The following is a 25165-nucleotide window of genomic DNA, read 5'->3' on the forward strand; positions in this document are numbered from 1 at the left end:
TGACTTTGGAAGTAATATCTGGGGAAGGTTTCTAATTTAGGATATTTCCAAAGCAAAGATAGTGCCCTCAGGAGAGAAAAAAAAAGATCATATTAAGGAAACCAAAAAGGTAAAACTATAAAATGATAAAACACTTGTGACACATAGAGACTAGTGGAAATTAAAGCGCACAGTGAATTATCAAGAATGAAAGAGAAAAACTAGTAGACAAACTCAAGTTTCTTACACATTTCTGTAAAAGAAAGAAAATGAAAGTAGGAGGGAAAAGATGAGAAACTTAGAGCCCCTGATCAAAAGTTGCAGGCTTTTCCAAATGAGAGAATTCACAAAAGACAAGAAAAACACTCAAATAGACCATTCCTGAAAATTCCCTCAAGACTGAATTGCAAAAGATAACACTCCTCAAGAGCCTAATACAGCCCACTGGATCTGACTTAATTACAGCATGTCTACACTGGAAACAAGAATGGACACTTTACACTATGGAAAGCAAGTTCTAGCAAATGACTGTGATAAGTAGAAAAGGGCTCCCTCCGTCATCCACAATGAAAAATAAAATATAACCTGAATAAAGTCAAGATGAACTCATAAGCATGCTATTTCAAGATGAAACTCAGAAAACACAACAGTTAAAATAATAGCTCTGATGGCCTAGGTTTCAAGGAAGTGAAGAGTGTGATGTGGTCACAGCTGGGACACCAGAGTCTTTTATAATAAACACGAGAAACGAGTTGACACATGAAATACTACTGATGGAAACTTTGATGGAAATAGAAACATCAAGGACTAGACACAAGAGGGAACAGAGGAACTCGTGAAGGAAAAGGCAGTGAGGAAAATAGGTGTGCACTATTCAAATGTGAAATACCACCCTCTGCCTCATGTGTTTGAGGACTTGGTCCCTAGCTGATGGCACTGTTTGAGGTCATGAGACCTTTGAGAGAAGCCACCTCCCTGGAGAAAGCAACCAGAGGGGACCAGGCCTTCAGCTTTTGTAGTTCAGTCCCTTGACTCTCTGCTTCCTGGCTGTAGTAGCCATGTGACCAGCTGGCATCCTGTTCCTATCAGCAAGTCTTTACTGCCTGAAACTATGATTTCTCACCTTGATAGAGCCAGAATAAACCCTTTCTTCTTCTTCAAGTTGCTTTGGTCACGCATTTTGCCACAGTCAATGAAGAAAGCTGCTAATACAGTGTGTGGAAACAGAAGGAAGTTGGAGAAAGTAGCTGATTGTGCTGTTCATTTTTTAGGGCTCAATTTAGTACATTCACAAATCAGTATTTTACTAAATGGTTTAATTTTTTAAATGATAAAGTACTCCAAGTTACTCATAAAGTTTTATGATTTATATTCAAAATTAGAAATTTATATTCAATTTATAATTTATATTCAAAATTAGTGCTGTGGGGTGGTCTTTCTGTATGCTGTGAATATGTGTTGCTACTATTGGTTAACAAAGAAGCTATTTTGCCCTATGGTAAAGCAGGATAAGAGCCAGGTGGGAAATCCAAGAGAGATACAGGGAGAAGAGGGCAGAGTCAGGGCAGATATGATCCAGCTGCCCAAGGAGCAACAAGATGCCACCAGACTAGTAACGCCACAGCCATGTGGCTACATATAGATTAATAGAAATGGGTTAATTTAAGATGTAATAGCTACCTAGCAATAAGCCTGAGCCATAGACCGAACAGTTTGTAATTAATATTAAGCCTCTGGATGATTATTTACAAGCAGCAAAGGGGTTGGGAACTGGTGGGAGGGATACAGAAAAGCTTCCGGTCACACAAAACCAAATATTCACAACATTTTTCCTATTCTCCTGTATCTCCTAAACATCCCCTTAATGAGATCTTAGCCAAGCAAACCAAATATTACCTCTCCAGGCTCACTGATTCTCTCCCTGTAGCTAAAGTTTTCCTGCCTGGCCCACAGTCAGGACAAATCTCTCTCACCTGCCAGTCCCACAGCTGCTCAGACCTGACCAAGTAAACACAGAGACTTATATTGGTTACAAACTGTATGGCCGTGGCAGGCTTCTTGCTAACTGTTCTTACAGCTTAAATTAATCCATTTCTATAAATCTGTACCTTGCCACATGGCTCGTGGCTTACCGACATCTTTACATGCTGTTTCTCATCCTGGTGGCTGGCAGTGTCTCTCTGACTCCTTGTCCCACCTATACTTCCTGCCTAGCCAATGGCCAATCAGTGATTTATTTATTGACCAATCAGCAACACACTTGACATACAGACCATCCCACAGCACTTCCCCCTTTTTTTTTTCAAAAAGGAAGGTTTTAACCTTAACAAAGTAAAATTACATATAATTTGGGAATTTGGGCATAGCTTCTCTTACTACTTCCTGCTGGAGGGGGGGCGCTATATCTTATGGGGACACAAGGAAAATTTTAGGATTATGGAATAGTCCATGAGGGTGTATCGTCTGAGCCAGTTGCCTTCAAATCATTCTGGATGTTGGATCATCTGGGCCATGGTGTCATCGGAGACCTTTCAGGGGGTCTTGGCTGGTCAAACCTGATGTATCTTAATCTGGAACAAATCCATAGCCTTTGGCTTTCTGTGGGAACAAAAGCAGAGTCTCCTTTCCAAAGCAACATATCCTTATATCCAAATTTTGAAGTCAAGGTACCTTTAAAATATACATTTTGGCATAACTCAAGAGCTTTTACAATCAAATGTTTTTCTGCAGTTAAAAATCCCAAAGACAACACAATCCAGATTCTCTGTGTAACATTCATCTTTATGTGGCTTATTTTTTATATTAATTTTACTGTCTCTTTAAAGACTTTATTTTTTAAAACTATGTATTTGTTTATATAACTGTATATATCACCTTTTTTGTCTCTTTCAAGCCTACGTATATTTTACACACATTGTAAACTATTACATCTGAATTTGTCTTATTGTGAATTTATTGCTTTAAACTGCAGCAGCTGTAGCTGCTGGCTCCGCCCACCTCAGCTTCCCATCATGGCGGTGGTTTACCGCCAGCTCTGGGAGCTATCGTGGGTCTATGCTTTTATCCAAGCAGCATGTAGCCCAGAAACCTCTTTTTTTTGTTTTGTTTTGTACTAGCAAAGTCTAAATCCACCATGCAGCTTAATGTACCACTTGCAGAGGCCTCATTCTCGACATACTGCAGGTCGAGCGCGCACGGTAGGAACCCACCAGTAGCTCAAACCGGCAGCTGCTGCTGATTTGAGAGAGGCAATTAGGAACTATTTTTAGCTCCGTTTTAGAATCTTTTTTTCTCAGTTTTTAGGTGGAAACTCTTGCCACCACGTTGGACGCCATTTGTAGCTAAAGTTTTCCTGCCTGGCCCACAGTCAGGACAAATCTCTCTCACCTGCCAGTTCCACAGCTGCTCAGACCCAACCAAGTAAACACAGAGACTTATATTGGTTACAAACTGTATGGCCGTGGCAGGCTTCTTGCTAACTGTTCTTACAGCTTAAATTAATCCATTTCCATTAATCTATACCTTGCCACATGGCTCGTGGCTTACCGGCATCTTCACATGCTGTTTCTCATCATGGCGGCTGGCAGTGTCTCTCTGACTCAGCCTTCCACTTCCCAGCTTTATTCTCCTCCTTGTCCCGCCTATACTTCCTGCCTAGCCAATGGCCAATCAGTGATTTATTTATTGACCAATCAGCAACACACTTGACATACAGACCATCCCACAGCATCTCCCCATCTGTTTCAGATTGTGCCGACAGGACCTGGGAGCTAAATCTCCTTCAGCCATTCTCCCAGCAGGTGTCACCAGTAAGGACCTGATTGCAAATGCTTACCTGGAAAGAGCCTGACTCCCCCCACCCCACCCATCCGACAGCACAGTCTGTTTCTCCCTCTTATCGCGCACTCTGCAGCAAAGACTTCTCTGAAATGTCTTAATCCCAGAGACCACTGAAATGAAATGCAAATGGATGGTGTTATTGTTAGTTTTAACTGTCAATTTGACAACCTAGAACCACTTGGGAAGGGAGTCTTCATGAGGAATTGGAGCAACTCAGCTTGTGGGCATGTCTGGACAAGAGTGGTGATCCTGACCGGTAATTGATTAGGAAAACCCAGCCTAAATGTAGGAGGCGCCTTCTGAAAGCTGTTCAGAAAAAAGGAACCCTTCCCTGTTTTCCTCTCCTGGGTTTCATGCTTGCTGGTCAGTTCATCTACTCTGCTGCTTCTGCTACAATTTCTTCTCTGATATGAGCACCAGATTCCTTGGGATTCCAACAAGGACTAAAGGCCAGCGACTCTGAAAGTATCTCCAGGCCTTCGGTGCCACATCAGGGCTGCTAAGAGCTCTAGTCTCTCGGACTGAGCAACTGCGGGGCTCTCAGTCTCCCGACTGTGAGAGTCACTGTTGAGAAACTCTGGCCACATCCTGTAAGCCAGTTTAGAGACTCTTTCCAACGTGTATCCACTGTCAGCTCTGTCCCTCTGGAGAACTCTGACAAAGATAGGTGTTAATGGCCCTTATGTCCAAGCTGGTGGCAAACATTACTAAATGTGAAAAATAAAACTAGAAGCTACAGAGCTTGCAAATGGGTAGATTAAAATCTGGTGAGTGGATGACTAATACCCCCACTTACTGTACAGGTACACAAGCATAAACAATGAAAATTTCAGTGAACACTGTTTGCAAATACAAGCCCCTATGCTAATTATCTCCCCTAAAGCTTTGATTTCTAAATCACAATTATGGCCCCTACAGAACCAAGTTTCAGACCTCAAGATCACCTTTAGACTGGGGCTCAGATCCCAAGTGTATAGGTTTAAAAATTTAGAGGACAGCTGAGACAAAAGAGGAAGCAAAGATAAATTTTCCAAAATTCTCCTTTGTCTTAAGGGCATTTGAATCAAATGAGAAAGTCACAGAGGGTCACACCATTTCTTTGCACGTAAATGGCAATGAAGCTAGGTCATATCTTCTGCACTCCATCTGCCAGCTGCAGGGTGGAGGAGCAGAGCAGTTAAGCCCGTCATTAATCATGGCTGAGAGTGGCAGGATCAAGCACTCTATGATTCATGGTAAGTAGGGAAGCATCTAGATAATGTGTTTGATTTTTTTCCTTTAAGTGAAAATAAGTAGAAGAATCTAGAGTGATGTTTGTAAACCTGTGCTAGTGTCTAAGGTAGACAATCAGGCTAGCCACCTGATTAAAGAAATTATCTAATTTATCAGGGTAATTCCCTTTACATACCCTATGGGGGTGGGAGAGAGAGGGAGGGACAGATAGCTTCAACTGCTTGCTTTATTTGCTTTGTGTGGTATCTCCTTCTACACCATCACCCTCATCATGCTCCCGATGAAACATCTTAGCTTGGATTAAACGTTGAAATGACAGAACTTGAGAGAAAATGCTCTGTTTGGGTTTTGTTGTTGTTCTTTCGATGTTTTTCTTACTGCCAGATCATGAAGCCTAGGTAGGTGTTTCTCTTTTGAATCTTACTGTTACTGCTTCCTGCTTCCAAAACAGCTACTCCTCAGCACACACCACTAAATGGCTGGTGAATAAAAGACAATGATTAGATCCTGGTTTTCCTGGCTTAAAACAGGCATGGATGCTGCTTCCTTATGTGATTCAAATGTGTGTAAGCAATATAGTATTTTGCAATCTGTCAGATTAATAGGATTATCTACTCTTATTATACAGGTACACAAAACATGCTACAAATGTGTGTGATGTGTTTGCACAGGTACACATGCCCATGGATACACCTGTGGATGCCAGAAGAGGATGTGGGTGTCTTCCTATACAGCAGGGTCCCTCACTGACCCTGAAGCTTCCTGTTTAGGTTAGGCTTGCTGGGCAAGAGCTTCTGGGTCTGCCTATCTCTGCCTCTACCCCAAGCCTTGGCCATGACATGCTTTTACATGGATACTGGAAAACTGAACTCAGTTCCTCTTCCTTCCATGCCAAGTACTCTTCCCCACTGAGCCATCTCCTTGGCACAGCAGCATTATACAATAAGCCTTCTCTATCTCCACTCAAATTTGGTTTAATTACCTCACAATGGCTACTATTAGAGTACAAAGAGATACAGATTTACAACCACAAGGGGACAAGTACATGGGAAGAGGGTTTCAGAAACTAATCGCAAATGTTGTGAACATGGTCCACAAAGCCCTGGATCACCTGCACACACAGTACTTCTCTGCTTTTTCATGTAACTCAGAAACCTGGGCTTCCTTTCATTTCCTGCAAGCTTCTAACCACAAACCCTTTCAGACTTTGTGCACGTTCCTAATCCAAAATGATATCAAATGTCCTTGTTCATCCTTTCACTTGGCCAATTCCCAAGACCCTCTAAGTCCTAAAGATGTCTTCTCAAATGACTCTTTTCTGACTCCCACAAACTGTGGTTTTTTGCTCTTTTGGGAGGCCTACCACCCAGCTCCCAAATAAATCACACACAGAGGCTTAGTCTTACTTATAAATGCCCAACCTTAGCTTAGCTTAGTTTCTTGCCAACTTTCCTTAACTTAAATTATCCCATCTACCTTTTGCCTCAGGACTTTTCCCCATTCTCTTACTTCTGTAAATCTAACTCTTACTCCATGGCTTGCTGTGTAGCTGGGTGACTGGTCCCTGGAGTCCTCTTCCTTCTCTGGCTACTTCTTTTCTCCTCCCAGGTTTCTCCTTCCATCTATTCTCTCTCCTGCCAGCCCTGACTATCCTTTCTCCTGCCTCACTATTGGCCATTCAGCTCTTTATTAGACCATCAGGTGTTTTAGACAGGCACAGTAACACAGCTTCACAGAGTTAAACAAATGCAGCATAAACAAAGATAACACACCTTAAAATAATATTTTATATCAACAAAGATAACTTTTGTTTCACATTGTCCTAATTCCTTCTACATCTCCTTTAGACTGCTTACAGAAACTGCAATCAAAAGTTAGGTAAATTTATAATTAAGTATATTTTTATGGCATTAAATTATAGTAAAATAAACATAATTGCTTTTGGCTTATGTTGGATAACCTATACTCCAGCACATAGAGATGTCCATCAGGTAAGGGTGATTTTTCCTCCTTGTTAAACCCAGTGGTGGGCCAAATACAAGAGACATGGACTATGTGGAGGGTGAGTAAAATACCAACTTTGAAATTTTGTAAAGTTTTACTTTTTGACTTCCTAAAATTTGAGAGAAAAACATATGGAAATTTGAAGCTAGATGGAAAATTGTAAGGAGTAAAGTTAACCTGTAAGCCCCGCTTGTCCAGGGACAGACAACTTCCTGGAATTCTGGGAGCTATTATTATGTAAGATAGCAAGTCATGTGTTTTCACTTTGATAAACTAGGTTGGTTGCCCCAACTGCACAAGATGTTTAATCACACATATGCAGGAGATATATAGGCAGGAAATACATCAAGATGTATGTTTGCCCCCATTGGACAAAGATGGGAAGTACCATAGCCTTTTGGAGGTTAACCTTTATGAGCAGATGACTGGCTGAATTCAGTGCCAATTTTCTGGGATTCCTGGGTATGGACCTGGCCAGTGTCCATCTTCCTAGTCAGTATTAAAGAAAACTTGCTTCAGTTGGACAATTATGGATTTGGTCTTTCTTCTCACAATTTTCAGGTTTAACACAATCACAAAATTTCTGAAGAGAAAAAAGGCAAAAGTCAGATAATAGCTGTCATGTCAGACAGAAATTCAGGATTCTGCTGTAGAGACAACAGGCTTGCACAGGGCAGATTCCTCTGTATTATCATCACCTCTGTCAGATGAGTGTTCAATGACAAAATGATACAGAGATGTAGAGCCTCCTGCTGGGAGCATTGTGGGAGCTAACCTGTGTCTTAGACATTGGTGACCAATAGCACAAACATGGAAGCAGATGGAATGCCTAGGCAAAACATACCTCTTAATTCACAAGGGATGAGAAATAGTTTATTCTGGAGCCAAATATGAGTGACCTTGGCCCAAGAACACAAATTCAGTTTAGAGAAATTCTATGCTCCAACATGGTAAGAGTTTAATGGAGTTTTTAAAGGAGAAGAACAAATAAAATTATAATTTAAGACACTTTTCAAAGACACTGGTGGAAAGATCAGGCTGGTGGTGTAACACAAAGGAAGGGAAATCTCATCTATAGCCCCAGAGGCTTTATGACCTCATAGTTAACCATTGGCTCCTGGGTGTCTGTCTATACAGCCAATGACTTACCCGATGGTCAAAATTATGTCATATCACAGATAAGAGTGGCGCAATGCACGGCTATTAATGGGACTAAAATATGGCCTAAGATAATTTGTCTCTGGACTTGCAATATTCCAACCCCTCCAACTACTGAAGTTCTAATCCATCAATCAGCTTTATATTTACAGTTTCCTTCCAGGAACTCCTGTTCACAGGAGCTTAATACCCTGGGTATATTATTTTGTCTTCCTGTGTCTCAATTGTATTGTCAGTAAAAATGAATACAAAAGTGTCAGCTAAAAGCTCTGTGTTCAGGTGTATGTGTTTCAATCTTATTGATTTTTTTAATGAAAGTCTAAAGAGAAGACTTTAGAGAAAGTAAATGAGAAGATGGTTTAGGGAGAAAAAGAGTTCTAAAGATAGAAGGGATCATAACTGAGTAGTGTATGAATATATTTTTAAATATATTTTTATTATTTATGTGTGCATATGTGTGCATGTCAGAAAAGGTGTTGAATACCTGGAGCTGGAGTTACAGGCAGTTATGAGCCCAAATTGGATGCTATGAATTGAACTCCAGTGCGTAGGTAGAGCAGTAAGCACCCTTGCCCAGAGAGACATCACAGCCCATGTGAATACATATTGGGAGAAACAGACCTAAAGTATGCAGAGGAGGAAGGGAAGGTGCATGTGGAGGAGACGTTTCATCAGTTCATCGTTTCGGTGTGGGCCACGGGATGCAGGAAGCACAGTGAGCAGCAGGTGCTGAGGACCTTCAGGCAGATGCTGCAGTGGCTTCCTGGGCAGGGAGCAATCTGATTAAAATAATTTAGGAAATGATAATCATTGCTTTAACTCGGATGGATTAGAGAGGAAAACAACTGTCCAGCTAAGGTTTGATCCTGCCACAGGATTAAAAAGGAAAACTGGAAACTGAGGAATATTCAGGTAACAGGTAGGTAGCAGAGCTGTAAACAGAAGTGTTCCAAGACTCCCAGTGCATAACGGTAGAGAGAGTATAACCCTAGAGGAAGGCCAAGGTATGTTGTTATGATGCTTCAGAGCACAAATTCACACATCATTAATAGTTAACGCAGTTCAGAGTTCAATTCTAGGATTTTATTAGAGAAGAAAACCCTCGGGCCACTGTAAGTTCGTAACATGACATTCACTTCTCTCTATGCTCTTGAGGGTTTTTCCAAAAAAAAATTGGTACACTAACCTGCAAAAAGAGTCACCAATCAGGCCTGGTAGACACTTCTGCTCTGAGCTCAGCTGAGCCACCCGATTCATTTCACAGAGCTACCAAACAGCTGGCAGGCTCCAATCGATTTTGTGTCACTTGAAAACCAAGAACTCGGAAGTTAAAAGAACCCTATCGTGAGGTTGGCACCTTAATCTCACTCACGTCTGTGTCTGGGACTGGCATTATCAAGAGATTAATATGTCTGCGAACACTGCATTTGCTCTCAGCCTCAGTCTTCATTGGCCATTTCTCAATTATTAAGTGACCTACATTCATAAAAATACTGCACTCATTTTGAATGTATGATGGGTACAAATCTATCCTCTGCGTGATAAATTGTACCTGGACACCTCTACAACATGAAGGTTGGCAGAATCTTGTCTTGAGTGCCAGGACTTGCACAACCTGACTCGCGTTTCTGTCTTTTCATCTATTACTGATTTCTACTACGTAAAAATAACTATTGTTTTTCTCGACTGAGAAAATGGGATGGAGATGGCTAAGTAAAATTAGTTTGGAGTGTCAGACTTCAGATAGAATCTGCCTTTGCAGCTCTGGGCATTTTCACCTCTCTCCCTCTTCCCTGCTCTTCTCAATCTACTTCCAACTTGACCATGCAGTTTCAGTGACAGCTGAGTAGTGGAGGCCATCAGCCAATGTCCCTCCAAAACCCACATGACTAAAACAGTAGCAAACAGCCAACAAGGCAGAGAAGGGCTGTCTTCTTCACCTAGACAGAAATGCAAATTGCTCTTTCAATGGATGCTATGGCATCTTCACTGTTTGATGGTCCCAATGTCTGCATAATGCACAGATAAAAACGGCACAGTCAATCATCCTAAAGTTTACAACTGAATAGTATCATAAATGTCTAAACAGTAAACCACGAATGAATAAAGATAAAAATTACTATTTTGGAGATCAGAAATGTTTTCCATAAAAGATGCCTTAATGGAAGGTTAGCACTTGATAAAGTAAGAATCGATGCAAAGGTGTTTTCAAAAGCAGGTTAAACAGGAGAAACAGCAACCTTAGAGGAGCAGAGAATTGTCATATTGGAAGGAAGAGAAATCCAATCTATATATGCTGCAAAGTTGTGTGTGTGTGTGTGTGTGTGTGTGTGTGTGTGTGTGTGTGTGTGCATGCATGTGTGTGTGCATGTGCATATGTGTGTATATATGTTTGTGTGTGTGGGTGTGTGTGCGCGCGCGTGCGTGCGCGTACGTGCATGCATGCATGTGCATGAACGTACATGCACACATGTTGTAGTCTGGAAATAACTAATTGGAGACATTTTACTTTACTTTCTTTCATTATTTGAGTTTATTTCAGGAATGAAGCCACTGTCTTTTATAGACAGTTCAAACCAGGATAAGTCTTACAAGACACTGACACAAGGACTATATGGTTATCTTCTATTGTTACTATTATTAGCAGAACAAGCAGTCATGTGTCAAACGCTGGTGAAACCCCGGGTATGTTGGCAGGCACTCGGTTTGCATTTCCATCCATCTCTTAATGGGAAATCTTTAGACAATAATGGCAGTTAGGACTCAGAGAGTTTACCCCTGAGTCAGATGTCCACTCACAGCAAGAAGAGGATCCTGGTAGAATTTGTCTTTCTTTGGAAATCTTTTCACTACCCTGTGTTCAGTGTGAAGAAGGAAGGGTAAAAATAGGCAAGTTTGATCTCAGAGATATTGTAATTCTCTGATGGGAAGAGGCATGGTCAATTCTCCCACATCTTCCTAACAGTTATGAAATAAACTATTTAACTCTCCTTACTGCAGCTCCATGCTCATTTCCGGGGTTTCCTGTGGGATACAACAGTGCAGAACACACAGTCCTTGGGGAAAGAGGATCAAAGTTAAGACTTTAACTCTTAATATTTTGCTAGCCATTCGCATCTGAAGAGCTCAACCTTTCTCAGATCACACTTGTTTTATTCACTGCATAATTTCAGCAACTGTAAGAAGATGTGAGCTAGGAGAAGTGAGGTGAAGCCAATGATATGGATGCCGCTGACCTCTCAACTCAAGGGGAGCAAACTCTAGTTCAAGTTTGTTTGGTTGATTACACACAGGAAAACCTTTCAGGCTGGAAATGAAAACAGGATCATCACCAGCACAATTCCTAAAGAATGTCTTTATTTTTTGTAAGATGACACTGTGGCTCACAGCTCTTTGTCCTTGAAACTATATATTAACATGTTTAAGGAGATGAGAAGGGGCTTAACCATGCAAACTCTGGTGATATTCAGAATAAAATGACCACATCCCAGCTACTTATTACTGTGTGGATCTTAAGAAATTAATTTGTTTTTTTTTATTTAAACATCACTGACCTTAGCTCATAAACATTAAATGAAGGGACAGAAGTTAATCTTCCAAAGGTCTCTTCAGTTCCAATCTTATTACAGCCATTGTGCTACAAATTGCTTTTGTAGAAAAATTACTAACAAATCCATTGGCCCATTTATTCAAAATATGCATTCCAAAATCTAAGAAATCTAAAATACCTGCAAAATGGTAAGCACGAATTAATGTTTTGGAATGGATAAAATATAACAAGAAATTGTTGGGCCCCTTCAAATATTCACCACTATGTTTTCAAGAGAACTTTGTTTATTTATTTATTTATTTATTTATTTATTTAGCCTCCAGTGTTCTTTACATCCATTATGTTCATAATTTCTTTTCTGGAGAAAAAAAATGACTGGTAATCTTTATTTTTTCATTTATCCACATCAAGGATTAACCTATGTCAGTCACACAGCTTAATCCCTGAGGAAACTGTTTATATGTCCCCCAAAGAAGTCAAGGTTGTGTTCCTGTCAGTCAGCAGAGCCCTGGCCAAATGAGGAGGCCTAATGCTGTCGCTCCTTAACAACAACCAACAGAATGAGAGGGTAGATCAAGGAAGCTGCACTCACTGGATAGTGGGTAGTACGCTATGCTAGCAGCAGCACCCTCATTCTGGAGCATCTCTAACTTTGAGCTTTTAGCTGAGCAGATACCACAGTAGACACTGTGGCAACTGAGGGTGACTAGTGATAGCAATAGGAATAGGTTCCCAGAATAGCAGAAATTGAGTGACAGGACCCGACCACCAGGAACAAAATGAGCAAGTGTGCCATAAGGGTTAGCATACCAGTAACCAGAATGTTTGAGCTTCGGGGATCCCAGCAATTACTAATTCCTCTCAGTATCCCTAGGACTAAAACAGACGGGATGCCTATAAAGACACTCTTTAAACCACATAACAAGAAAAGATATCTCTCTAAGTCTGGTGGTCAAAACCTTTCTTAAGCCATCACAATGCCAAGTCATGACTTGCCACTGCTTTTTATACCTAAGGCAGCTCAGAGATCATGGATCTTCTCAATTAATTGATGTCAGCTTGCCACTAGTGTATGATAATATTCCTTGGAGCCTTCCCAAAATACACTGTAGCTGAGCTACTAGAATGAATGTGAAGTAAAAACTAGGCTAATAACCTGTATTTCTTGAGCATTATTAGACTTACTGAACTGCCATTAATGCCAAAAAGGCCAATCAGATGTTTGGATGGTATGGAAAGAGTTTTTACACACATGACAATGAATTCAGTAAATGTGTGTGTGTGTGTGTGTGTGTGTGTGTGTGTGTGTGTGTGTGTGTGTGTGAGAGAGAGAGAGAGAGAGAGAGAGAGAGAGAGAGAGAGAGAGAGAGAGAGTTTCCAACAGTTTCTGACTACATAATTAAGAGAGGCATTTTTTAGAAACCATAGAATGCCTAATTTGACCTCTAGCTCTATGTACATAGTAAGAAGAGTAACTGAACCATCTTCAATTTGCCTATCTACCAACACTGTGGATCAAAAGTAATAACAAACTGCTGGAGTGGGTGTCAGGGGTGGCTGTCAGGGTTGGCCATTGATAAAAGCATTGTAAGAACCTGTCACATACCAACTGAAGTCACAGTCATTGAGAAATGGGGTAACTGTGGACAGGAACTGACTATCACTAACTTGACCAGGTAATGAACCTCACAATAGCCGTTGCTCCAGAGATGAGATCACCAGGTAACGTGGCACAACTCTATCACACCGTATGTCCACGCTTTTCTTCACTAGCAACGTTCAAAGCTAAGCCCTAATTTTATTTTATCTTGAAGAGGAAGAAAGATCCCTTCTTATTCTTTTTTTTTTTTTAATTTATTTTAATTTATTTTGCAATACAATTCAGTTCTACATATCAGTCACGGATTCCCTTGTTCTCCCCCCTCCCGTCCCCCTCACCTTCCCCCCAACGCCCCCCCCCATTCCCATCTCCTCCAGGGCAAAGCCTTCCCCACAGACTGAGGTCAACCTGGTAGACTCAGTCCAGGTAGGTCTAGTACCCTCCTCCCCGGCCAAGCCAAACAATCCTGCATAGGCCCCAGGTTTCAAACAGCCAACTCATGCAATGAGCTCACTCATAGCAGGATACTAGACATGAAACAAGGATGAATTGTCTGCTACTCACATCACCAGGGAGGCTACCCGGAAAACAGGACCCCAAGAAAGACACAGGGATCGCCCAATGACAGAGAAATGGAATGAGATCTACATGAACAGCCTGGACATGAGTGGGGGTAATGAAAGGCGAGGGTCAAGGGAAAGAGAGCTTGGGGGAGCGGGAGATCCCAGCTGGATCAACAACAGAGAGGGAGAACAAGGAATAGGAGACCATGGTAAATGAAGACCACATGAGAACAGGAAGAAGCAAAGTGCTAGAGAGGCCCACAGAAATCCACAAAGATACCCACACAACAGACTGCCGGCAATGGTCGAGAGACAGCCCGAACTGACCTACTCTGGTGATGGGATGGCCAAACACCCTAATTGTTGTGCTAGAAACCTCATCCAACTACTGAGGGATCTGGATGCAGAGATCCATGACTAGGCCCTGGGTGGATCTCTGGGAGTCCAATCAACGAGAATGAGGAGGGTTTAGATGAGCGAGAATTGTTGAGACCAAGGTTGGATAAAGCACAGGGACAAATAGCCAAATGAATGGAAACACATGAACTATGAACCAATGGCTGAGGGGTCCACACTGGATCAGGCCCTCCGAATGGGTGAGACAGTTGATTGGCTTGATCTGTTTGGGAGGCACCCTTCTTATTCTTGATTTAGAAATGAGACAATTGTCCTGTCTTCTGCCATAATTACACAAATGCTGCCCACTTTGACGTTCTACAGAGAATCACATTAGACAATTATCTTGAAGGTTGTAGCTGATAAACAGAAATATTTTAGATATTTAATGAAATATGCAAAAAATAGAGTCCCAAAAACTGTTAGTATAGAGGAAAAATCAAATGGATGAATTTACCAATACAGACTCACTCAAACATGACTATGATTGACAGCAATAAAATAAACAAATTCAGACAGTATGTGCAAAGGTCTCATCGAAGAGATGGCTGACACACAGGTATCAATGATGGTTTAGTTGGAATCCCGCCATCTTGAAAAGAAGTAGTTAGAGACCAATGGCAAGGAAGTCGGTGATAAACTTACACGTATAGGTGTTCTGCAATAGGCATGCACACAAAAGATATTTTGGTTGCATGTTTAACTTTACTAAGGAAGGATTCTGGCAGTTCAGTGGCACAGTCCAGTGGGAAAACTATACCTACGTCAACCACACAGTGTTCCTAGCTGTCTCTTTATGAGACCAGTGAGTACAGAGATAGAAGCTATCTACTAGTTCAGTCTAACTTAGTTATTGCTGTTCTGGGTGTCTACAGAACCCCTGACAGTTTCCCAGTGTGGGAAACAATGGGGCAGCAGGCTGACAGATTACACATGACCACCAGCCAGCCAATTGGTAGCAGGCTCATTACCCTGGCCCTGCTATGTTATATGGGGTCAGAGATTCTCTGCACAGAGACAGGCACATATATCCTGGGTATGGATTATTCTCTCTGGACACCATTCACAAAGCTATTGTTGACTGTGCTATTTCACTTGATGTCATGGTGATCACTCATTGTGATAGTTTCCCAAACAGAATTCCCTGTGATCACATAACCTTCTAAAATCAAAAGACATACACAGATGGGCTTATCTCCATGGAGTCATTATTGTTTTCTCTTTACTTGATATCTATATATATTTGTTTACAGCCTCTCCCTATTTCTGTTACTACGTTATGCATGCACTGTTGGAGATAACCTTTAAAATTTAGTTTCTAAGACCAACAGAGAAGCCCTTAGTAGTCCTCCAGTTGGACTGAATCTTCAACAGTCCTCTTATTAACTCTGGGAATCCATCTCCTTCTTCTCAGAACAAGGATTTTAGGAAACTTGTAATTGTAAATCCTTTCTTTTCCCCTTTGACACATAAATCTTTTTAAAAGCTTCTTGCCAGTTTTACAACTCAGGACTGTGTTTCTCAAGGTCCTGGGTGCTCTCCCTTTGAAATGTAATCATGCCAGCAGATAGAACCTCTGTCTCCTGCTTTCCATGGGAGGGAAGCAGCCTAGCTCCTTTAACCCCACTTGAACTGTTGTAGTAGATTCCTAATAGTTATTATTCATCTCTCTTTAAAAGTCAGCCTCTCATTTTCCACTGTAGAGTTCTCCTTAATAGTACTATGCTGTGGCCACATTATTTTTCCTCTCTATAGATGGAAAACGCTGCAAGCAAAGGGCACCTACTTTAGCACCAATGCCCTCCATTTCATAGGCCCACAAGCTAGACATCCAAATCCAGAGGATCTAAGACCTGGGAGCTTGAAATTTATTGCTCCAAGATTTCATATGCTGTAGGCTTAGAATATCAGTATCCAGTGGTGTGAGCTACAGTTTCCCAGTGTTGGTAGGTTATTGGGACCCTTCACTTCGGCCCTCAGAAGCTCTATTGGACTCTTCTAGTCACCAAGCATGTGGTACCCAGGGTTATTGGGACCCTTCACTTTGGCCCTCAGAAGCTCTATTGGACTCTTCTAGTCACCGAGCATGTGGTCCCCAGGGTTATTGGGACCCTTCACTTCGGCCCTCAGAAGCTCTAGGGGACTCTTCTAGTGAGCGAACATGTGGTCCCCAAAGCCTTAGCTCTACAAAGCTCTTTGCATCACTTCTGCTTCCCCATTTCTCTCACTTTCTCATCCTTGCACTGTTTGGTCTTGGACCCCACTCTAAGTGACTCTCTGAATTCTTGATAGTTTTCTAAAACTCCCAGAAGCTTGTTATTTTACAGCTCCATGCTTTTAACTTTTCCCTGGGCTCTTGGAAATCTCTGGAACTCTTCAGCCACTTCCTTCCTGCCACAGCTATGTTCCTGCCAGGATTTGGAGTTCTGATTTTTTTTTTTGTCTGCTCTATATGCCAGTATCTCAGGTCTCTCTAAAGACTACTTGGGAGAATCCTTTACTAGATCCAAATGTTGTAGCCCTGATGATGGGATCGTTTCACATAGGAGAGAAGCCTCCAGGCCGACTCCAAAAGAGAACCTGCTTGTCATCAAAAGAGAGGAGTGGCCAGCTTGTGCCAGGTTGTAACCCTTCAGAGACCTAGGCTAAAACCCAGCGGACAAGTCTTCAGCCTCACCCAGTGCTTTTTACTGAGTCGGTATGGAGTATGATCTTGCTCCTCCATCCAGTTATGACAAGGCTGGAAGAAGAGTGGTCAGGGTCTTCTGAGAAGGGCAGGCAGGGGCAAAGAGATGCCCTTACTGAAGCGCAGTTTCCTGGCACCAGTGCTGGCTGGAGCACTTGTGACTGGAATACGGTCTCCTGCAGCAGAACTTGCAGCTTCGACAGCAGCCAGGGTTACAATGTTCCTTTAATTTTCAGTGATTCTCCAAAAGGCTTTGGTGAAGTGCCCAAGGGAGTGGGGGTGCCAATGTTCCAGCCTGGATGCTCAACTTTAAAAGGTTGCTGCTTAGTTGACAATGTCTGACTTGTCAGCCAGATACGAGGAAAGGGTCTGACAGCTGTCGAACAAACAGAAAAACCAACAGTCCCGGTCCTTGTGAACTGAGGTTTCCAGGAAGAAAGGGCAAAGAGAAGTAATGACAGAAATAGAGAAGAGTTACGACCATGTTAAATATTCTACAAAGACAAATGCCTGAAATTCAGAATTAAAATTTTCAGGCCAGAGCCAAACCAAATTTTCTAGAGGCATTTTTATCTCTCCAAAAGCCATTTACTGCCCATATCTGTATCTGACCTAACATCTTTGTGAATAATAAAACCTTACAATATAGTCTCAGAAGATCACCAGCTTTTTCATCAATCCAAAAGCTAAGACTCTCAGAGTATCTGAGGCCAACAGCAGAGCCCACCTCCCCCACCCCGCACGGTGCTGCCACCTGCCTGGCCTGTGTCTCCACCAGTGTTTCTGGTGAATACTTCACGACTTTCAGTGTTCTGCTACATGAAGACCTCGTGTAGGCACTTCCAGTGGAGCATAGTATTTGCAGACACTTGAATCTTTTTCCTGGACCTTTGTCATTCATATTTGTTTTGAGGACAAAATATTTCTTACTTCCTTTGAAATGCAAACTGTGTTTTGCATCTATGCCCACAATATATATACCTTACTTGGAAGCCAGGCAAACACTGCAGAATGCTTGCAATGCTGACCTATCATCACGTTAGTATTCTTTACACAATTTAACAGCACACTCTCAAGGAATTGGATCCCTTTCTGTATCCTTACCATTCCTTACTAACTCCCCTCTTTTTATTTTACCCAAAATCCATAATCTTCTCAGACTCAAGCCTGCCTGTCACCACAGGTACAGAGCTGTGTCATGGGGAAGCTCAAAGGAAAAATGAACTACCAAAACCACGAAATTTACTCCCATATTTGAGAAGCCAAATAAGTCAAGGGGTTTTCAAATTACTGTCATACTAACAAGGAAATACATAATGAAGTAGAATCCAAAATTTGTGTTACATTTTAAGATAAATGATACAGTAACAATGCAGTGCATGAATAGTCTTTGTGGTTCAAAGTACTTTAGTAGGAAAAATCAAGATGCACAGGTGGATAGAACAGAGCACAACCTTAACTCTATCACACATGCGACCCGTGTCTCATCTTCCACCAATAACCAACCCTGTCACCCAGGGCACTGCTCTTCTAAGCCTACCTTTTCGACACTTGGAAATCATTGCTTTGGTTTCTGCGGACAAAATTTGAACGTGTAGTTTCCTCACTCTGTTTCCCTTATCTAGAGGGAAAACTTCTCCACATGGGCTCAGTAACTGGACACGGAGTCACAATGCTAAATGTGTGACTGAACGTTTGAGGAGCTGTAGAAAGTTCTCTTTGTGAGTATTCTGGGATGTCCAAGGTGCAGCCTGCAAGACCTGGATATAAATCAGAAGACCACGTTGGCCCACCTAGTGGTAATCTCCGGTTCAGTTGGGCGTTGTTGTGTTTAAGACGCCTTTTTAATGAGCCCCTGTTCGGCACAGACACCATGAGAACACACGACAGAACTCTAGTTGAGCGCCAGGTCTGCTGCGGTCCACGGGGTGTTTGGTTGTGAAAAAAGTTTTCCAGGCTGTCTCTGGGAGAAAATGCTTTTCCGCCGAGCAGAGACTCGCAGGCCATTAAGAGGGCACCAGAGGCCCCGGCAGAGGTGGAAAAACAACACACTCCTGTGATAGAATGACTTTTCCATCATAGTTCTGATTGCCAGGAGCCAGCTGGGATGAATTTTTATAAAAAATTGAATTTGCAGCTACAAGGCAAAGTTGAGCTCAGGCATCTTTGCTGCCTGACTGTAATTCAGAGCTCTGTTTCCCACCTTGCTCTGTTATTGCCCCATGAAGAAGCCTTCTTAAACATCTTTCCTAAACCGTCTTCCATGAAATTTCAATAATGACAAACATTATGTGTATGTTTATACAGTGGCTGTAAAAAGAGGAAGAAGAAAGCTTACTCAGCAGGATTGCAGAGCTGTAGGAAACCAATGGCTGCTGAGAGAGGGGAGTCAGTGTTCTACATGGATGACTGAGTTCCCTGTTGGGTTATCCAGTCCCAAGCTGTGAGTGCTCAGCACATGCACATGTGACTAGTTAAAAGTTAACTTAAAAGTCTGTAGCATGTAATTAATGTCTTTTGACTGGCACTTTCCACTAGAAGCCACACAGAAAACTGAGCTAAAAAGCAGGAAGGGTCTTGGACTAGAGACTTGTAGAAGCCTCGAAACCTGCATTCTCTAAAAGGCAAAGAAAAGGAGCATTTGACAGTAAAAGGGTGCATAAAATGTGGACATGTAAATATTCCTAATTACTAATATAAAACCACCAGTCATGATTTTAAAAAAGGAAATGTTGAGAACATCACAAGCATCACTGAGGGCTGAGAGCTGGCTTGGTGGGTAAGAGAGCTTGATGAGAAATCATGAGGACTGGAGTTCTTATTCCAGCACCCAGGAACAAGCCAGCATTCTACAATTGCCTATAACCCCAAGATCCAATGATCTCTTCAGGGAGGCTGGTACACACATTCATACAGACTCATAAATGTAAATAAATAAAAAGTCATTTTAAAAAAGCATTTCTGAAACCCTAAGCATGCCTAATTTCACAGAAGTCTTTCTTTGCTCAAAAAAAACCAATTACTACATTATTTTTGTATTAATTGACTTTTTATTTTTCTAACCATTATGTTAACTTTGTATCTCTAAGGTTTAAATAAAAAAGACCCTATAACTTTGTAGTCATTTGTTTTATATGGGCTAAATTCTTAAGATCTTAAAAAAAAAACTTTGAGAGTCCCTTGTATTGTTGTATTCTGTTTTTCAAGGACATTAGACTTATTTGTAATCAGGAGGTAACTGTGAATAACTTATTTGTTGTGCACATTTTATTACTTTATTTCTTTATTGTTGGTGTCCTGTCCCAGCCAGGTTCAGGTCCTGAGACGGGGAAGGACATCAGTGCAAAGAATAGTCTGACCACGACATGAGTTTCACACAAGTGGCAGCCCTAAATAGCTTGAACCATCTTTATTTACACCACAAAAACAAACATATTTTTCCCACCCCCCAGCATCAAGCTCAGGCAAAACAAACCTGATTTTCCAACTTTTAAATCAAAACAACTTTTAAACAAAAAACAGTGCTCAGTATTTTATTAGCTTGGCTAAATATCAATCCAGGCACATCCTTCCTTACAAAGTTAGGAGGTGATAGACATAGACACATATTCTCAAGACCAACAATGTTATTCAAAACTTAACAAAGCATATTCACAGAAATGGGGGTGATTTGCCATAAGTTAGCTCGAATTTCTCTAACTGTCCCCTTGTCCGACAAATGAGTTCCGCACGCCAAAGCTTCTCTATAAAGGGTGAACTTTGATAAGTCAACTTTTCCATCATGCCACACCATTCTTAATATTTTATTCCCAGAATTGGAAGTGGTAGTTAATGTCCCCTGTACTGTTTCCTTATATGTGCCCATTAACTTTTGTTGCCTCTGCTCCTGTCAGTACTGAATCAGAAAAGTTCCCAGGGTCTGGAGTAACAGCTAGTATTTCCATTAAGAAACCTGAGAAACATCACTTGCCAAAGAAATTTTAGAGAAAAATATTTGAGAAAAAAAATGGGGTTTCTGCTGTGGGATTGTCTGTATGTCAAAACTGTTGCTCTGATTGGTCAATAAATAAAACACTGATTGGCCAGTGGCCAGGCAGGAAGTATAGGCGGGACTAACAGAGAGGAGAATTGAGAGAACAGGAAGGCGGAAGGAGACACTGCCAGCCACTGCCATGACAAGCAGAATGTGAAGATGCCGGTAAGCCACAAGCCACATGGCAAGGTATAGATTTATAGAAATGGATTAATTTAAGCTGTAAGAACAGTTAGCAAGAAGCCTGGCACGGCCGTACAGGTTGTAAGCAATATAAGTCTCTGTGTTTACTTAGTTGGGTCTGAGCGGCTATGGGACTGGCGGGTGACAGAGATTTGTCCTGACTGTGGGCCAGGCAGGAAAACTCTAGCTACAGGTTTCCAGGAATGATTACATCTGTCCTGTACAAGACTGACAAAGTGAAACTAAAACACACCAAGAGAATCACCAGCATTATGAGAGAGAATAGTGTGTGTAGGGTCCCAACAGCATTCTGTTCTGTCCCGAGGTCTACTGGTGCTTGCCCAGTGAGTGACTATCTCCACAGGTCTTACCTCTCAGAGTTCCGTTGGACAAGCACTCATAGGCTGATCCACATACTAGGCCACATGGCTCCTAACATTTTATTTTTTGCATGGATTGTGCATATTTTAGAGTACGTGTTTAGAGTCTTCTCTAGATTATGCCTACAGATAGAAGTCTCAGGTTAGAGACATGCATGCGTTCAATGTTAGCATAGGAAATCAAACCATTTCCCCAAATGGTTTATTTTTATGCTTTTTCTCTCTCATGTTTCATTAAAATTTTTACTAAGTCACACCACTGAAAAGAACTGATTCTCTTTCCCCTGGGTTATGAAGGCAGAGGAGGGGAAAAGAGGAGGCAGAAGACAACTACATGAAGTTGGTAGGGAGAGTAGTGGGAGTTTAAACTGTATCCACAGCTCCACAATTCTCCAGAAGTTAGAGGGAGAAGTTGTGGATATAATTTAAATTTTGTTTGTGCATAAAATTACCAAGTAATAAATAAAAATAAGCCAGGCCCTAGTGGCATACGCCTTTAATCCCAGCACTCGGGAGGCAGAGGCAGGCAGATCTCTGTGAGTTCAAGGCCAGCCTGGGCTACAGAGTGAGATCCAGGAAAGGTGCAAAGCTACACAGAGAAACCCTGTCTCGAAAAAACAAACAAACAAACAAACAAATAAATAAATAAAAATAATTTTAGAATTTCACTAGGAATTTGACCAGGGTAGTAATTCTAAAGAAAAGTGACATTTGTTGATCCCTAATTTATTGAAAGCATAGATTTCTCTTTTATTCGGGTTTTATTTGATATGTTTTTCATAATAATTTTTTTGCTGGTTTTTTAGCTACTGTGAAAAACAGTAGGTATGACTGGAGACCCAAACAGAACTGGCTTTTGAAGTGCTGAAATTACACATTCACTCTGACTGGAGCAAGATGTTTGCTCTTGAGAGGTTAAGCTGCCAAATGAATTTCCACTTGTTTTGTCCCTAAACTGTTAATACTACATATAGTCACAGCAGCCATGGATATTCTACTATTGAACCATCCTTCCACTTCTAAAATTGACTGCATACAGATTACTAAGAGAACTGGAAAAATGGCTCAGAGGGTAGAAGTATATTTTGCTCTTGCAGAGAACCCAGGTTCTGTTCCCAGTATTCATGTTCAGTAACTCACAATAGCCTGTAACTCGAGATCCAGGAAGTCTGGTGCCCTCTCTTGGCCTCTGAAACCGTCTGCATGCATGTGGTGCACATAAACTCATGTAGCCTCATTCACACATACACATAAATAAATAAATCTTTTTTTATAAAAAGAATTTTTAAATGGTGTGATGGCTGGATGTGGTTGCACACAAGAAATCCAAGCACTGAGAACACGGAGAAGGCCAAATTGCAAATTCTAGGCATACTGAAGTTCAATGATAATCTGTCACAGAAACAAAACTTTTTTTAGTGTTCTACACAATTAACAAGAAATGATTTCCTTCATCTTAATATTGATGAGATCTTAAGATTAGGAATCTTAAGATTGAATAAGAATTCAATCCACATGCATAATTTTTTCAGTAAAATTTTAGAGATAAGGGGTTCATTTTCATATAATTTCCCACTTTATTGCCTAAATAGCAATCTTTCTAATTTTCCCAATATTCTTCAGACAAATTTAGTAATTTGTAATTACCTAAGACTAATACATATAGTGTGAGCAGCAGTGAATTGGCAATGATTAATAAATGAATATGAGAGAGAAATGAACAGGAAGGATTAAGTCCAACAGAAGATGAAGCAGGAAGATACGGACATGAGTGACAGAAAACAATCTGAGGATGTCTACTTTCCTCATTAGGAAACCTAATGACAATAGCCAGTCCTTCAGATATTTGTGACCATACTTATGTGTCAGTGACTCTGCTCAGAAAAGCAGCATTTGTGGTTGTTAATGAAGCAGACTGCACAATTCCAGGGGCATCATTTACACTGTGGTTTATGAGACTTGTACTTGTGGAATTATTTAGTATAAAACCTATGTGTCAAACAGTGACTCTCTCTTAAGCACACTGCACATTAACGTTTATGATCCTACGAAGACAGTTCTACAGCAATATTCCACTTCACACATAATAAAGCTAAAGCAAAGAAAGATTAAGTATCTTGCCAAAGATGCCACAGATGGATATAGAGTCAGACTCCAATTCCATTTCCAGACCACCTCACTGCTACATCGGCAATAAACTTCCGTTGAATTGAGTTAAGATGTACAGAACTTAAAATAAATGTTCCTATGAGTGCAAAGAAAGAAGCAATATCAATTCAGGAGAGACGAGGAAGAAATGATGTGGAGAACAGGAACATTAAAACACTGATGAAGACCCCTCTGCTAGGGTATGGAGCATGGACTAGAGTAGAAAAGACATCCACCTGCAAAAGAAATCTACACTTTTCTTCAATTTGTTCTTTGACAATTGTATACATCTGTAATATATTCTGGTCATACCCACCACTCCACTCTCTCCTATTCTCCTACCAACTCCCCATCTCACTTTTGCCGTTTGTTATTATTTTGACTTTATGGCCTACCGAGTTTAACCAGGACCACTCACATGGCCATGAGTACAAACCTTGAGTAACTCACCAGCGGCTGCATCACTGAAGACAATGACTTCTTTTCTGTCAGCACCCTAAAGTGTCATTAGGTGCCCTGGATGGAACAGGACCCCATAAACTCTACTCTTACTCTGGCCCTTTAGCTCTAATACAAAAAGAAAAGAGTTCCATGAGAACTACCCATAAGATATAGCAAACAGGTAATGCTGTCATTTAAAATATACAAAGCAGTACAGTCAGCCTCAATATTCTGGGCTAAATCTTTTATTTTAGTGTACCTGGGTGAGTTTCTGCAATGAATGTGAATTCTGGAGGTTCCCAGAGAGGCTAGAAGAGATTGGATTCATTAGAACTGGAATCACAGGTGGTTGTGAGCCACCTGTTGTGGGCACAGAAAACTCCAGTCCTCTGGGAAAGTGTCAAATGCTCTTAACCAGAGTCATAGCTCCACCCCCAAGCTGTGTCTTATACAGCATGGTGCTGTATAAGACATTCTTCAAATAACAAAAGCTCCAGTTAAGAAGCCTCAGAACAGAAATGGAGAATCATGCACAGACATTGCCTCGGCATTGGTAGAAACTGTGAATGCCCAATGCCCTAGAGATAGGGCCACTATCTTTCTGGATTTTTATTGACTGTCTAGAGTCTGGATCTCAGCTCTAGATCCAAAGAAGACTTGCTTCAGGCTATTTGCTTCAGGGGGCCTTCTAAAACTAAGTACAATGGAAGAATAAGATTGATTTTTATGGCACCTAATTAAGTGATTGGAAAGAAAATCTGAAAATCTCTGATTAAGACAAAATATGTTAAACTCCTTATACTAGCATTTACAAAACTCTTTAGAACTTTAAAGAATCATGGATTAACTCCTAGAAGGGACATAAATGAGTTCTATTCTGCTTTATGGATACTGAAGTGGTTGTCTACAGTCTGTAACAGGTGTTTCAGATAAGGAAGTGTATTCATCAAACACTTCATGTATTTGTATGC

The sequence above is a fragment of the Peromyscus californicus genome, unplaced genomic scaffold (assembly GCF_007827085.1).
Source record: "Peromyscus californicus insignis strain IS unplaced genomic scaffold, ASM782708v3 Scaffold_11__1_contigs__length_118956290, whole genome shotgun sequence".
Classification (NCBI taxonomy): Eukaryota; Metazoa; Chordata; class Mammalia; order Rodentia; family Cricetidae; genus Peromyscus; species Peromyscus californicus.